The sequence below is a fragment of the Mesoplodon bidens genome (assembly GCF_964165515.1).
Source record: "Mesoplodon bidens genome assembly, chromosome: 8".
Taxonomy (NCBI): domain Eukaryota; kingdom Metazoa; phylum Chordata; class Mammalia; order Artiodactyla; family Ziphiidae; genus Mesoplodon; species Mesoplodon bidens.
The window spans coordinates 67,261,627-67,276,879 of record NC_138165.1 but is presented as its reverse complement, the minus strand read 5'-3'; the positions used below and the strand labels follow the sequence as shown (position 1 = coordinate 67,276,879).

Below are 15,253 nucleotides of genomic sequence, written 5' to 3'. Positions count from 1 at the left end.
ATGTGAACGTCCTGTAAGATCTGGTCTTTGCCTCATGGGCTTTACCTCCAGCGATTCTAGTTCTTCTTTCTCTTCCACTCTATTCTCTACCTCTATTTTCAATCTTGTAATTCTGTGGCTGAGCCATATACTCACTCCTCTAAGATTTCCTACCTGCTTGAAACACTCTCCACTCTCATTTCTTTCTACTGCTGAGTCTTCCCTAACTTGTAGACTATGTCATAGCCCCTGTCTATGGCTCAAAGGGTTCAAGAGAACTTTCTTATAATATCCAAACTATAAATACCTCAAGAGATCGAATGTCTAACAGTTTAACTAACCAAAAAAAGACAAAATGATGAAATCAGATACTAAAATCAGACAACCCTGAATACAATATTTTGATTAAGATACTTGTTTTAGTTTAAAAACAACTATTTAAAACTAAAACTTAGACTGCTCTAAGGGCTGAAATGTTTTTTGAGGTTATCTAGTCCATCTTCTCAATGAAGGAAATATCAATGAAAAGTACATGACTTGCTATTAAAAACTATTAATATTAGTTATTTTACATCTTAGGCTTTATTTATACAAACATTATCGCTTTGACAAAAACAGGGAAAAAATGGGATTAAGAAGGTTTTCTCACTCAGATTTTTCTCACTCAAGCATTTTCTCACTCAAGATTTTTCTCAGATTTTCTCACTCCAGCATTCTAACCTTCTTGACAAATCAAATCAAGCATGAGCCAAAGCAATATACAGACACAATTTAGTCAATGAGTTAATTTTTATACTTTATCTAACTAAGTAGGGTAAAATGAACAAATATCTTGTCATATGGGAGTTCCAAGTTGTCACTTCTAAGAGTGGGAGATGAGCAGCTCATGGTGCTGCAAAAAAAGGGGGAGCCAAGCATCAACCAGGAGTCTAGGCGATCAGGTTATTCAAAGGTATCGCACTCTCACCAGTAAAGAGAGCCACCGAAGCTGCCCCGATCCTTCAGGGGACTCTCGCCGCTCCACTGCACACTTCCTCAACTAGCATGGTGGTTAAGATGCACTACTTCCCACCCTACTGTCTGCCCTAGTCTACTTTTTGCCAGCCCTGGAACCTTAAACAAGTTTCTTAATCATTCACAAATCATAAAAAAAAAAAAAAAAACATTTAGCACAATGCTCAGGACATAGTGAGCACTATGTAAGTGCTATTTGTAGAGGAGGAAAAGGGTAGATTTTCCTCTACCCTCCCAGACTCTCGACTAAGACTTCCTGTAACAAAAGACAGATTAACAAGAGAATGAAATATAAATGTATTTAATATAAGTTTTGCGTGACACAGCACCCTTCATAAAGAAATGAAGACACCCAAAGAAATGATTAAACCTGAATGTTTTTTTACGCTAGGTTTGAAGAAGGGTTACAAGTCTTGGAAAGGTATGACAGGACCAAGAGTATGAGCTAAGTATAGTAAACTAGAGGAAATTTAGCAAGATCATTCAGATTCCTCTGTGTCCCTTTGTTTTCAGAGCTAAGGATGTTCCTTTCCTTCTAGGATAGAGAGGGCACCTCTCACATGAGGATTTGGTGACCTGCTTCAGGAGAAGGTCAGAAAGTCCTTCCTTCACATGCCATTTCTCAAATTCCCTCAGGTTGAAATATTCAATATGTCAAGGTACCATATTTTGATGTACTGTGTCCTAAACCCTGTCATATTCTTGTTATTTCTCTTTCAAAAAATCATTTTTGGTTTGGACCACAGGTAGAAGACAACAGATAAAGAAAAGAGCTCATGTGCCATGAAGATCCTAATAAAGAGAGACAATGATTGGGGTGGGGGAAGGGCACGACAATTTTCACTTTATTTTCTTATTTTAGCACTAGTGAGAGTTGGAATTTGAATTATCTGGATATTTATCCTCTTCCTTGTTTTATATCTGCTGTGAGCCAATTTATATTTTCTACTAAAATTTCCAAAGTGGAGAAGCAGAGTCCCTTTATAATAGTTTCCATACTAAGAGGCATTTATTCACATTCAAAAACCCACAAGAATGTGGCTCCCTTTTAAAGAGGAAAAGGTCACCAGAGGGCACTTTGATTCTGGGCAAAGGGATACCCCAGAACAATCCCTGAACAACAGCTTCTAAAAGAACAATAATCCTCTAAGAATTCCAGCACTTTGTATTCTCTAGTTCCCTTGCCTAACTTTGAAAGAAGGTCATGATCTCATACAGGAAGCATCTCAAGTATGTTTACAGCATTTTTATGCAAAAAACAAATATGCACATCTCAATCACGGTAATGTAGGAGGTCTTGTTAACTTTGGATCTCTCCTTCAGTAACTTCTTCTAAGGTCTCTCATTTTCCTAAGGTATTCAAATTACTGGCTGTCCATTTCCCTCTTCAACCCAATCTCCATACTTTCAACATCCACACTGATACAGCTCTAATACAACAGCCTTGTTCTTTCTTGACCAACGAACCATTTGCCACTGCAGCTTTTCACAATCTGTAATGTTTCTCCCTCCAGTTTCACCACTGTTCTTCTTCACCTCCACAGTCTACACAATCTTTAGCTTTCTGTCTTTCACACCCCCTCATTGCCAACAAACCTGCCCACTGTGACACTTGCCTATTCTGAGCCTGTTAGATTATTCCTGGGTTTGCTTGCCTCCACCTCCTGTTTAAACCACTGGTTAAACCATTTCAGCATTAATACTCTAAAATGTATTAGATTGGCCAAAAAGTTCGTTCGGTCGAACTTTTTGGCCAGCTCACTATTTCAGTCCTGCTTTTGGCAATTCTCAGCTTTGGGTAATTCCTACAACCTTTAGAGCAAGAGGACAAAGACTCAGATATACCTCCTTACTCTGATACAGCAAAAAACAATGTGCATAATGGTAAATCAGCAAAAAAAGCCAGAACTCAACATGGTGGCAAGAACCCCCATGAACATGGTGGCAGAAAATAAACTGCTATGGTTCCAGTGAACTAGAGCTTTATAACACTAGTTCTGACTTAAAAGATTATTATACGTCTGCATTGTTTTTTACTTCTGTGAATGGATCTGCGCTACAAAATTTTCCTAATTTTACTCCCATCAGCTTTATCATTTATATTTAAATAATTACGTTAGCTTTATCATGACTCCAAGCTTGAAACTACTCAGACAAGGCAATGAGAGTGTTTCCTAAGGTACATTTAATGTTCCCAGTACAATAAAGACACCAAACAACCAAATAAACAGTGATGTGATTTTATGGATTAGATTTTGAATTTGTATTTCAAGTTATTTTATTTTTATTGAATAATGTATTCTGAGATATATGTAGAATATATTCACCCCCAAGTAACTTTAGCTAAGATGATTAATACAATCACTGTATTAAAAACATAATAAAATTTGGTGAATTGAGTAATGAAATATTTATATAGAGTAATAGCACTAATCATATCCAAAGTTTACAAAACCCAAGGGGTCTATAAATTTTCTTTAATTATCTAAATTGTTATTTCTAAAACGTTTATTTCAAATTAAGATACCACTTAATAACTGTTCTAATTAAGATACTTTCTCATTTAAGTAACTGAAAGGTCTAGTTCAAACTGGTTTGAAAAATAAATAAATTCATTCTCTTACACAACAGTAAATCCAGAAATATGGTAGGTTGATTCAGGGACCCAACAATGCCATCAAGCGTCCAGGCTCTTTACATTTTTTTCTTTCATCATTGATGCATTTGTTTTGCCCTCGAGCTAGATATCCTCATGGACAAAAGATGACCCCCTACTGCAATTTCAAGCATCTATTCCAGACAGGACAAATATCAAGAGCTGACATATGTATGCCTTCTCACCAGTGTCCCCTTCCCAAGTGTAAAGAAAATTTTTCTACCCCACCTCCCTCCAGTTCTGTTATTTCATATAATTGACTCTGACTGGGACAAGGAACAAGTGCCCCCTCCATAACCAATCACTGACAAGGGGAATAGAAACACAGTGACTACTAGCTCAGCCTAATCCAAAGTTCACTTTTATTAGAAATGAACTGTCTTCCCCTTGAGGCAGGAGATACATGGGCCCCAGACCAAGCAGCTGGAGTTAGTCCCCTGTAGACAGATACTCCAAGATGAAGATAGGAGAGGCTGAGCCCTGCCCAGATAAAAGATAAAAGACCACATATTCCTCATTCTCTAAGTCAAGGAGACCTTCCCAATTAAAAAGCTCCTTGGAGGTCAAAAGAGGAGTGATGTCAAGCTACCCACAGGCCTCTTTGCTGGAATCCATCTTGGCTAAGAGATACATGTGCACACATGGGAGGATCCTGAGGTGTACCAAACACAGACTCAGAACCAGGCAAATCAAAATGACTGGCCAAAGGAAATCCAGAAGGAATGCCACATATAAGTGATTTAAACTACCACAAGGGCGACACTCTCTGAGTCCACCCGTGTGTCTATCCACACATACTGTACTCTTTTTCCTCCTAAAAAAACACTTTACTTGTTTCCCTACTTTCTGTCTCTGTGGGAATTCTTTTCTGCAAAGCCGAAGGGCCAGGGCCTTGTCACCGACCAGTGGTCTAGTGGCTGGGATTCAGCGTTCTCACTGCCACGGCCAGGCCTCAATCTCTGGCCGGGAACCGAAACCCTGCTTCAAGCTGCTGCAGGCCGAGGCCAGCAGAGATAACCCTGAGTTATGTGGGGAATAGTGAACATCTGAATAACACAAGAGTTCTATGAACAAAGAGGAATGAGGAAATTATTTGAATAAGCAACCAATAACAAGGACTGTGATGTGACTCTTAGAAGTGAAAATACGCTTCTTATGAATCGATGTGCACGAAATGGAGAGGAGAATTCACTTCAGGTGGAAAATCACACCTGGCTTAAGCTATTCCGTGTCATTTGGAGGGAACATGGAGATCCAACAGGGAAGGGATGCAACTAAATGCCAATGATGGTTGATGCTTGCCATGAGAGAAGACACAAAGTGGGGCCAAAAACAAGAAACAAACTGAAAGATAATTGTCACTCATTGTGATCTTAAGCTACCGTCAATTTTCAAGTACAAAATTATTACCTTGTACCCATCCTTGGAATGTTAAGGTGGTCCAGACCTACTAAAATTGGACTGACTTATGAATGTGAAGCTCTATATAGTATTATCTCAAATTAATAATTTTAAAGAAACTGCTTTTGTCATATATTTCAAAAATAAAATTGAGTCATCAGTTTCAATTAGATCATGTATCAGTAAAACAGGAAACTAATTTTAAAATGGAGGTGGTATCTTCACAGAATTGTCAAACCAGGCAAAAAGAAGAAAGGAAATATAAGGCAATAAATTACATCATCTATGTTTTAATTATATATCCCTTCATAACACCATAATTTGTTATACTTTTATGCATTCTGTATTCTTATTTTCCAAAATTCTTGGCACACATTAAATGTTTCATCTATAACGATCATGACCAATAACACATCATATAACCAAATATATAATCTTAAGTAACTCAGTGATGCATAGAAAAAAAATCAAGTTTCCATATGTACATAAATTATTTATTTTTTCCTTAGTATTCACAGGAAATTGTTAATAGTGGCATGGTTATTTGTTACTAAACAGGAAACACAAAAACCTGTTTAATACATCTATTCTCTCTTGCAAAACATATCTACTCTCCCCTACAGCTTCAAGTGAAGCTGAGGAGACAAAACACTTATATATGAAAAATAAACCAGTACGACAAGACAAAATTCCCAGCCAAACCCTTCCAAAAATAGTTAATGCTATAATGTGAAAAAGTTAAGTCTATTTTTTTTAATATACAGATTCTGAAATAAAATTAAATGCTTCTTGGGCTTCCCTGGTGGCGCAGTGGTTGAGAGTCCGCCTGCCGATGCAGGGGACACGGGTTCGTGTCCGGTCGGGGAAGATCCCACATGCCGCGGAGTGGCTGGGCCTAGGAGCCATGGCCGCTGAGCCTGTGCGTCCGGAGCCTGTGCTCCGAAGTGGGAGAGGCCACAACAGGGAGAGGCCCGTGTACCGCAAAAAAAAAAAAAAAAAAAATTGAGATATAGCTACATGCCTATAGATATATCCACATATAAAAAATAATACCTAGAAGCAAGTGTAATTATTATTGTAACTTTAAACTGGTGTTAAACATAAAAATATTCCAAAATATGTGCAGAGTAATGAGACATGACAATAAATATGTGCAACTTCTAGAAAGTTATGGGTACTTAAGATCGTTTGTGTGTTTCCCTGCCTTCAAAACTGAAAAACATACTAAATTTAAGTGAGGTGTTCAAGAGTAATAATGTTATTGTTTTATATCCAAGTTCATGGACACCCCCCACCACCACCACGAGTGTGAAATGGAGTGCACACTCAACTCCTTGTGACTCCAATTACATGTTAGTCAGACCTGGAGAAATTTTAAAAAGAAATAAAAAGAAGATAGCAGTTTTTAAAAATAATTAATCCAGTTAAAGTTCTTAAACTCCCATATGCAATTACTAATGATTATGGTCATCAACATGAAGACAGAAAGGAGAAACATCTCCAAAGTTCTGAAATTCAGTTTGCTCTGTTAAACCATTCACAGGGTTCCATGCCTCTTTGCCTTTACCACTCACTGTCTCGGACTGCTCTCCATTGCTTGCTAACTCATCTTCATCCTTTGCCTAGGAATCACCTCCACACTTTCTTTCTAGACACTGCTTCCCCTCGTGCTGATGAATAACCTCTTCCCCTACTCCTTCAATATTCTCTCCACTGTAGCACAGAATTATACGGAAATAAGTTCTATTTAAGTCTATTTAAGTTAATTGGAGATAGGTCTCTGTCACTGCCAAAAAAAAAAAAAGTGTTCAATAAATATTTATTAAATTCCATTGGATAATATAAAAATCCCTTATTTGTCAACTCATACTTTAAACCTATTTACATTTTGCAGAATGAGAAGGGCGGTGGGGGAAGATTGCAAATTTTTATGAAGACTTAAGAGAAAGTCTGTATATCTCATCGAATAAGAAAGTCCCAAAGAAAGATTTATTATAACATTGTTTTTTAAAGCCTCATCTGCACTACTCTAGGAAATTTCATTTTTCCAAATTAGTCATAAATTTCCTAGTCTACCTAATTTAAGCAATTAAGCCTATGATAAATTCATGTTATAAATTTAGTAGCAGTTCTTCCTTTAAAAAGAATTAAAGACAATGTTGGCAATATAATAAATCTTACTTGTTTGCCATAAAGAATTTTAAAGGCTTTTCTCCTAGACATCCAGAGTCACAATGATATAAAACAGAAATAATAACTCACAAAATTTCAAAACAATGCCTATTCTTATTATAAAGCATTGTTACTTTATAGATCTGAAATTTCAATAGAATTTTGCCATTTCAGATGGCATTTAGATAATTTCAAATACAATTCATTGACTCAAATATTTCTCTTTAACAATTCTCTCAAACTGTATTTTGCTAAACTACACTGCATAAGTAGCTTCTTACTAATTATACTCTATTACTATAGGCAGCATAGAGATAACTTGCTTTGGAATTAACTCAGTTATACAATTGTTCTTTACAATAAGCCAAATTTCTCTATATTTATGTGTACTACCAGCAACAATCGATATTTAAGTACATTTTTACGATTATAATAGTGCACATCCTCAAGGAGGTAGTAGGAAAGTTTTACCATCAGCCAAAGTTCCATATTTTTTATGGAGTTCTTCAAAGGCAGACAAAAATTAAATAGATTATGAGAATAACATGCACGTTGACCTTTAAAAACACTTTACAAAGTACTCTGTCTTCTTAAGTAAAACTCCTATCAGTACTTACCAAGCTATGTTTTAACTCACCCAAGTGGAAATCTGGGTAAATTAACCTATTTGCTGTTAAAATTTTACTGGCACTCTTGATGGTTGTAAACAGCTATAAGAGAAATCAAAAAGCTAAAATCAAGTTCATTCTCTTATATCAACTGTGAATTACTCCAAACTGGAGATTTCTGCCACAGCACAGATGGTTCTGTTTGCTTTTTAGCCAAAATGCTGTCTAAAATCACTATTACAAACTAAGTGAGAAGTAGAGCTTAGTTATCATTTGATGAAATATTACATAACTGTTTTAAAAGAGTATACATCCAACCCTTAATGATTCCTTTAGTAGGTTACTTGTGCTCTGTATTTCCTTCTACCAATCCTCTCAACTAGCTGTGTTTTGCTCATTTGAATGGCTATCATCACTTCTACAAGAGAGGGGATTAAAGACTGAGCCCAAATCATTCAATCTGCTCCTGGTTAACAGCTCTGTCAAAGTTTATGTTCCCTGAAATTCTTGGAGGACTTGTGGTTGAAGCATCAGGGAACAGAGCAACTGTAACATCTGATAATCATAAGAAAAAGCTATACAACACCAGGAAAACACTACATTTACACACAATTCTCACTTCACAGAACCTTATAAACTTAGCAGTAGTAGCCACCTTCCAAGCAGTGAATTTACCTTCTGACAGTAGTTAACTGCACATTTGCCTGTGTTCTACTTAAGAAAGGTAGAAAAGGCTTCCATGATCATGTCACCATCACAGCCATTAACCAAGAATGATGAAACCAGATCTTTTCCATTATTTTTCTCATCCTTTACCGGTATAAATAAAAGCATGAAAACTCCTTTAAAATTTGGAAAAAAAAAAAGTCAAGAATCTCTAGCAAGAGTTATCTGGAAAAGATTTTAAACTAATGGTTAAAATTAGCTCAAAAATATCAATTAATTGAAGTTGTTTTTTCTTACGAAAAATATACCTAGCACAAATAGAGAAACATCAAAGAATACATATGTCATAATTCTCTGTACATATATATACATATACATATAAACATATATATGGGAGAGGGATTATTTATCCAAGGCTTGGAAGTTTCTAACATATATTCTGAATCTCCTCTTCAGAAGGCATGTGATGAAGATTATATGTAGGCATATTTATATAATGCTAATAGCAAGAAACAAACATGAAATAAAGATGGTTATTACTATCTAGATATTGTCTAGTAGGTGCACCCTGAAAAATATATACAGTGTTATTTAAAACTATTTTAAAAAGTCATTTTGGGACTTCCCTGGTGGCGCAGTGGTTAAGAATCCACCTGCCACTGCAGGGAACATGGGTTCGATCCCTGGTCCAGGAAGATCCCACATGCCGCGGAGCAAATAAGCCCATGCGCCACAACTACTGAGCCTGCGCTCTAGAGCCCGTGAGCCACAACTACTGAGCCCTCGTGCCACAGCTACTGAAGGCTGCGCGCCTAGAGCCTGTGCTCTGCAACGAGAAGCCACTGCAATGAGAAGCTCATGCACCGCAACGAAGAGTAGCCCCCGCTTGCTGAAACTAGAGAAAGCCCGCGCACAGCAACGAAGACCCAACGTGTTCAAAAAAAAAAAAAAAGTCATATTAATCTTTGCAATCACAACTGTTACATAAATTATCTCACTTATTCATATTATGTGAGCAAATTAAAGCAGTCTTTCCCAAACTATCCTTAAGTATACAATATTGAATGATGAAACTAATTCCAAATTTACTATAATTATACCATTTCAGTGGTAAACAGAAAATTTGTTCTTATTCTCCTGCTCAGTATTTGAGTCAATTAACTGTTTTCTGATGAAAAAGAATCATGCACTATAAGTATCATTAGAGTGGCTGAAAACATTTTCTTAGCATAAAACAAATACAAAACTAGCAAATAACAGAGCCTAAAAAGAGTATAAGAACTTTTTTCTAAGCCTAACTCTGCAACAGTGACTTTTAGCGATTGTCTTTAAAAATAAAGGGCTGATTTCAATTTCATATCCTCCCTGGAAGCAAAGCAATTTCTCTGCTCAAAGTTTATACTATTTTTCCTCTTCAATTTGAATATATTTAAGCTCCCATAGGAACAAGTTTAACTTTCCTGATCTCTAAATGCATTAAGACAAACACTATTAGATCCACCAGCCTCTAACACGTTTAGGGACCAAGGCTTATGGCAGTAATGCAGTTGGGTCCTGTAACTACTTTTGAATCCATTATTATAACCGAATAAAATAACTTTTTTTGTTCTTTAGAGGTTTTACAAAACAAATCACAGTTTTTCAGAATGAACCACAAAGTACTCTGCTAAGTAAAATTTAAATTTAAATTATCTAATATTCAGCAAGGAGGGTAAGATTTTAAAAATGTTAAGTTTAAAATCAAAAGCAAAACTGGTTATTTTATATTAAAATTACCCTATTACATCCTTGAACATTCACTCGTTCTTTGATTATTCAAAAAAAGTGCCTGTCGTGTTAAGATGACGATAAACTCAACTGCAATCTTCCTTATACTCCCACTTTTTATAGATTCACTATTAATGATAAGGTAAAATCTAAAAATAAAAGTTATGATTAAGTATCTTACCAAAAGATCTTATCCTTTAATTTATCCATATTTATTCTGTATTCTTTCTCTAATACACTAACCTCTTCACCTGAAAAATAGTTAAGTTACACATCCAAGAGTATGATACAGTACATTGAACTATAAAAATAGGTAGTTTATTTTACTAATTGATATGTCAAACTAAAAATTAAATATTTCACAATTATCATGCATGTATCGATAGTTAAAAAGTTCATACATGTTGGTAAAAATGTTGGTAAAACATTTAAGAAGTAAAATAACCTGCACAAATCACAGTGCTGAAAAGTTCAGGGCTGGGATTTATATCCAAGCTTGATGTTTCCTCAGACATAAAAAGTATGCAACAAATATTGGTTGAATCAATTAATGAATGGCTCCTAAATCTACCCTCTAAACTTTTAAGGAAACTGTTGTGGCCATTGGGAAAAGAAAGTTTGTTTGTACATCATAAATGTATTTCAGTCTCTCAAGTGTTATTTCCGAGAAGGGAGCCAAATTCTGCAAATATATTTGGTAATTTCTCATAAAGGGAAAACTGAGCTGGTCTTAAAAAAATAACTTGTCCTTGAGTATAAATATAAACCAAAATTAAAAAGTCAATGAATTTGCTGATTGTTCTTTTCTGTTTGAGAGAATGACTCAGCTTTAGTCATAAGAAAATCTCACCCAATATTTTCAAAAAAATAAAATTTATGATTAAACTAAAGCTATGATTAAAATGCACAGTAGTAATTTTTATAAACTAAATAGGTATGTCACTATTACATGTGTATTTTAGGTATAAATATTCCAATTTACCCCTACAAATCTCAGTTGAATCAACCGAGACAGAAGCCCTATGACCTTTATATCTGAAAACCTATTAACATAATTTCATCTCTTTAAAGCTCACTGTAAGCTTGTAATTATGCAAAGGAAATTTCTTTATTTTGCAAGTGGAAAAACTGAAATCATAGACAGGGAAAACACATTGCCAAGGGTGATTCATAAAGTCAATCTCAGAGAATAGGCTGATATTCACAATCCCAAACTCATCAATCCAGAGGAAATACCATACTAGCGTTTTTTACTATTCAACCCCCAAACCCACAACAGTAGACCAACCTTCCTGAAAAAAAAAAAATAGAGGAAACATGAACAATTTTAACACATAAAAGAAGGGTCCTAATTGCAGATGAGACTCTCAGTTCCTGGCTAGTCCAGAACTTGGAAGCAGCAGGGCCTTAACATATTGGGCCAATGTGTGAAATACTGAGATCACACCAACTTCTACTCCTTCAGGTGAAAGAGCAAGTTCTATTATCGGGATCACTTTTGACAAACACAAGGAAGACATTTGGACACATTTTCCACTTTAATTTCATGACCCAGTTTTGTGCCATTTGAGAATACCTAATTGAATTATTGGATTTAGGTGGAAAATCACCTGCTCAAAACCCAAGTCTTCAGTTCTTACTGGCTGTGAAAACAAAGAAGGTCAAGGTCAAGGGCTTGAAGTTGCAGCAAGCCTAGTCCAAGTTGAGGAGACAAATAGCAACAAAGTGTGGGTATTTGCAAAGTATGATCGCACAAAAAGCACCAGGCCCCCAGTTATTCCACTGCAACACTGATGGGCAAGGGTCAGACATCCCTCCTAGACCGCTTCTTTCACTCTCCTCTGTCACATCCCACTGCACTCTATGCTTAGCTTATTTTTTTGCCAAGAATACTGATCTTAGTCACCTAAAAATTCTCACTGCAAAAGAAACCCCTTGTTTAAACCCAAGTACAACCAACAGCTCCTTTCCAATTATCCCCAGCAACTTCCCCAGTCCCTTTCATGCCTGGCTACTGAGCTCAGTCTAGTTTGGCTGCCGGCCAGGTTCCTCTCTTCTTTCCTTGTCAGTGGTAAAAACTTGGAAAACAGTCCTGGACAGCTCAAGGAGACCTTTTAATTATGCAATGGGGCAGTACCTTAGTCTGTCTGCTGTTTCCAGCAAGGCTTGTAGTCGCCAGCAACTGCACTCTCCCAATTGGTGGGTTTTCTAGCAAGGTTACTTGCTTATGTGGGGGAAGGAGGGAAAGACTGGCAGAAAAAGGGGCGATTTGCAAATATGAAAAATGCCCAACTCCTTTCAGAGTTTCCTACCTCCTCACATTCACTCTGTCTCATTACTGCCCTCCTTTACCACCTTATCACCCACTTGGCATCAAAGACACAAAATCATCAGTGTCCGGGTCTCCTTGTAGTCCTAGACATTAACAAGGGGAGTCACGACTCGAACACTCCAAAAACTTTTATTCTCAAGTGCTGATGCAAGATTAAAAAAAAAAAAGCAGGTCCCAAAATAAACTTATTAAATTCTTCCTAATTGCATTATACTTTGTCAAACTTGCAGACTGAAATAGTGCATGTAAATGTCTGATTGCCGGTGGAAATAAGGCGAGCTCAGTCGGGAAAACTGCTAGCACCCAGGAAGGGATACCCTGACCGACACCCGCACTTATTCGGGGTTTGCCCAAGGTACTAAGTGCGCACGCCAAGCCCAACACCAGCTACGTCTTCCTTACTCTACCCTGGCAAGCTAGTTCCAACTGCAGCGCCCAGCTTCCTGTTCAAGTTCCATTCAACATCGTAAACACATTCCAAGAAAACCAGCGTGCCCCGAGTTCCCTCCCGCACACAGGGAGCTCTGAGCGGCGGCCCCAGGAGCCACAGGGAAGAACCCGTCGCGCTGGGCTCTGATCCGTGCAGTGAATCAGCCCCCCCGGGGTGGTGGACCCGGGCGAGCGAGCTCGGCGGCGGGACCGAGAGCCCGGGGTCTCAGCACCCCGCAGCGCCGTGCGCCTCTCTAAGGTAGCGCCCGCCTGAAGGAACTACTCGACCCACCCAGCCACAGGGTAACCATGTGGGCGCCGCCCGTGAGTTTGGGCCCTCCCAACCCTGGGTTTTAAAGAATCCACGGCCCGGCCTCGGAGCTTCGCGCCTCCCCGCCCCCCATGCCCACACTCTCTCCCGGAGCCAACAAAAGGGAGGTGACGCTGGAAGAAGTTTCGCTCCTGGGTAGCCTCGCTGTGACCCGGAGATGACTTGCCTGCTCAGTCCCGTCTGGTCCGCACACCCTCAGCCGTCCTGACCCACCCGCGCCCCACCGGCCCCGGCCCCCCCGGACCAAAGTTACCACAAAGGGCTCCAGGAGTCCGGAGACCAACGCGTCCCCGACCTCGGGAGGCTCCTCGTCATCCCTGCGGCACTGCCGCGGCAGTAGTCAACAGGTCTCAGCCTCCTTCCTTGCTGGACGACTTCCTGAGCCTTTCAGGGTCTTAATTTTTGCAACCTGCCCAGCGGCCGTAGTGGCGGCGAGCAGCCCCGCGCCCTCCTTCCCCGGCACCCGGCCGGGCTGACCACCGCCCGCCGCCTCTCAGGACGTCAGTTTAAAAGAGGCTGCACGCTACCCGGCGGGACGCGGGGCTTGCAGCCAGGGACGCCCCCAGATACACCGCGGTCTCTCCGTACCTTACTGACTGATGCAGTCGGGTCAGGCTCCGGGCAGGGACAGGGAGAGCCGCCGCGTCCTCGGAGCCTGGCGACCTCCGCTCTGGCGCAGCCGGGGCGCCGTTTCCGTGGCCGAGAGGGAAAGTTTCTCTACGTCAACAGCGAGCTGGACTCGGGACCCTCCGGCTCCGGTCCCCTCCCTCCTCTTCCTAATCGGCTGAAGCCAAAACTGGCGCTAGCTGGCGGCTGGGGCTCGAGGCTCGGGACTCCGGGTCGCTCCCGGCTGGGAACGCGGGGCTCCCCCTCTCGGCCAGAAGGAAACTCTCCCAAGACTCGGCTGGCGCACTTGGGGCGACCTCCTTGGACACTTCCAAACGGGACGCCTGGGTTCCAGCTCGCTGACTGTCTTCGGTCTCCGATGCTCGTTTCCTATGGGCCCGCTGGGCTATATGGCGTCCGCACGCAGGACCCAGGGCGAGAGTGGAATGTGAGAGAAACTCGACCGGCGAAGACGAGGCCTTACCTTACCCGGTTCTTAGCCGGCACGGGAGCCAAAACACAGTTCTCCCCACCCCCACTCCTCGTCCCCCGCCGCGTTTCCTTTTGAACCTCCTCCCTGAAGCACAGGATCGGGACTCTTCGCCTTCCCTTGTCTCTCTGTGTTTTCGCACACAATTTCAAAACACTTCTGCTGCTTAACAAGAAAAAAAAATAAAAGTGTCCAAGGAAGCACACACACGAGTAGCACATACCTTCTTTACAGCCTTTATCAAGAAAGCATTGACACCGTTTTTGCTGTGGCTCTGGCCGCACCTCTACACTTTTTTTTATTTATTTTTCCTCAGTTTTTTAAAAACTGACTGAATCTCTGCACTTTGTTATGCCTTACAAGAAAAAAAAAAAAAAAAAGGAAAGGAAAGGAAACAGAAAACTGCCTCCACCACCAGATCATGCTCATTTGCTCCATTCAGATATTAACCTCAGAATTCAGGACATCTACGTGGGGTTCGAGGGAAAACACAACAAACCATCCTCACTGACACGGTAAACTTCTGTGTGGGAAGAAGGACAAGAAGGAGGAATATCCTCGATTAAGCGATTCTTTGAGGATGAGAGGACATTTACTAAAATCTTTTGAGATGCTGCTCAGAATCTAGTTCACTAAGTTTTTCATTTGAACCTGAAAATAGATGGAGAAAAGAAAAGAAGCATTTTTGCAAGGCTAACAAATATAGTATGTTACGGTGGAATCCAGGGCTTAGAATCATACTAGTCATATTCCTTTCCAGACTCCATACTTACTCATTCTGTGCCCTGGGACGCTAGATGCA

At 39.7% G+C, this 15,253-nt stretch overlaps 1 protein-coding gene across 7 annotated transcripts in view; it reads right to left on the bottom strand.

Annotated features, from left to right (window-relative positions):
* The window catches only part of GULP1 (GULP PTB domain containing engulfment adaptor 1), a 264,230-nt gene extending 249,723 nt beyond the window's left edge, over positions 1-14,507 (bottom strand). For 4 of the 7 annotated variants that reach the window (XM_081242869.1, XM_081242868.1, XM_081242872.1 and 1 more), the window contains exon 1: positions 13,944-14,507. The gene's annotated coding sequence lies outside the window, so the exon portion shown is untranslated. Of the gene's footprint in view, positions 1-13,608; positions 13,825-13,943 lie in introns of those variants that run through there. The other 3 variants (XM_081242873.1, XM_081242874.1, XM_081242870.1) reach the window with 3 other exon arrangements.
* Positions 14,508-15,253: the final 746 nt, after the last annotated feature.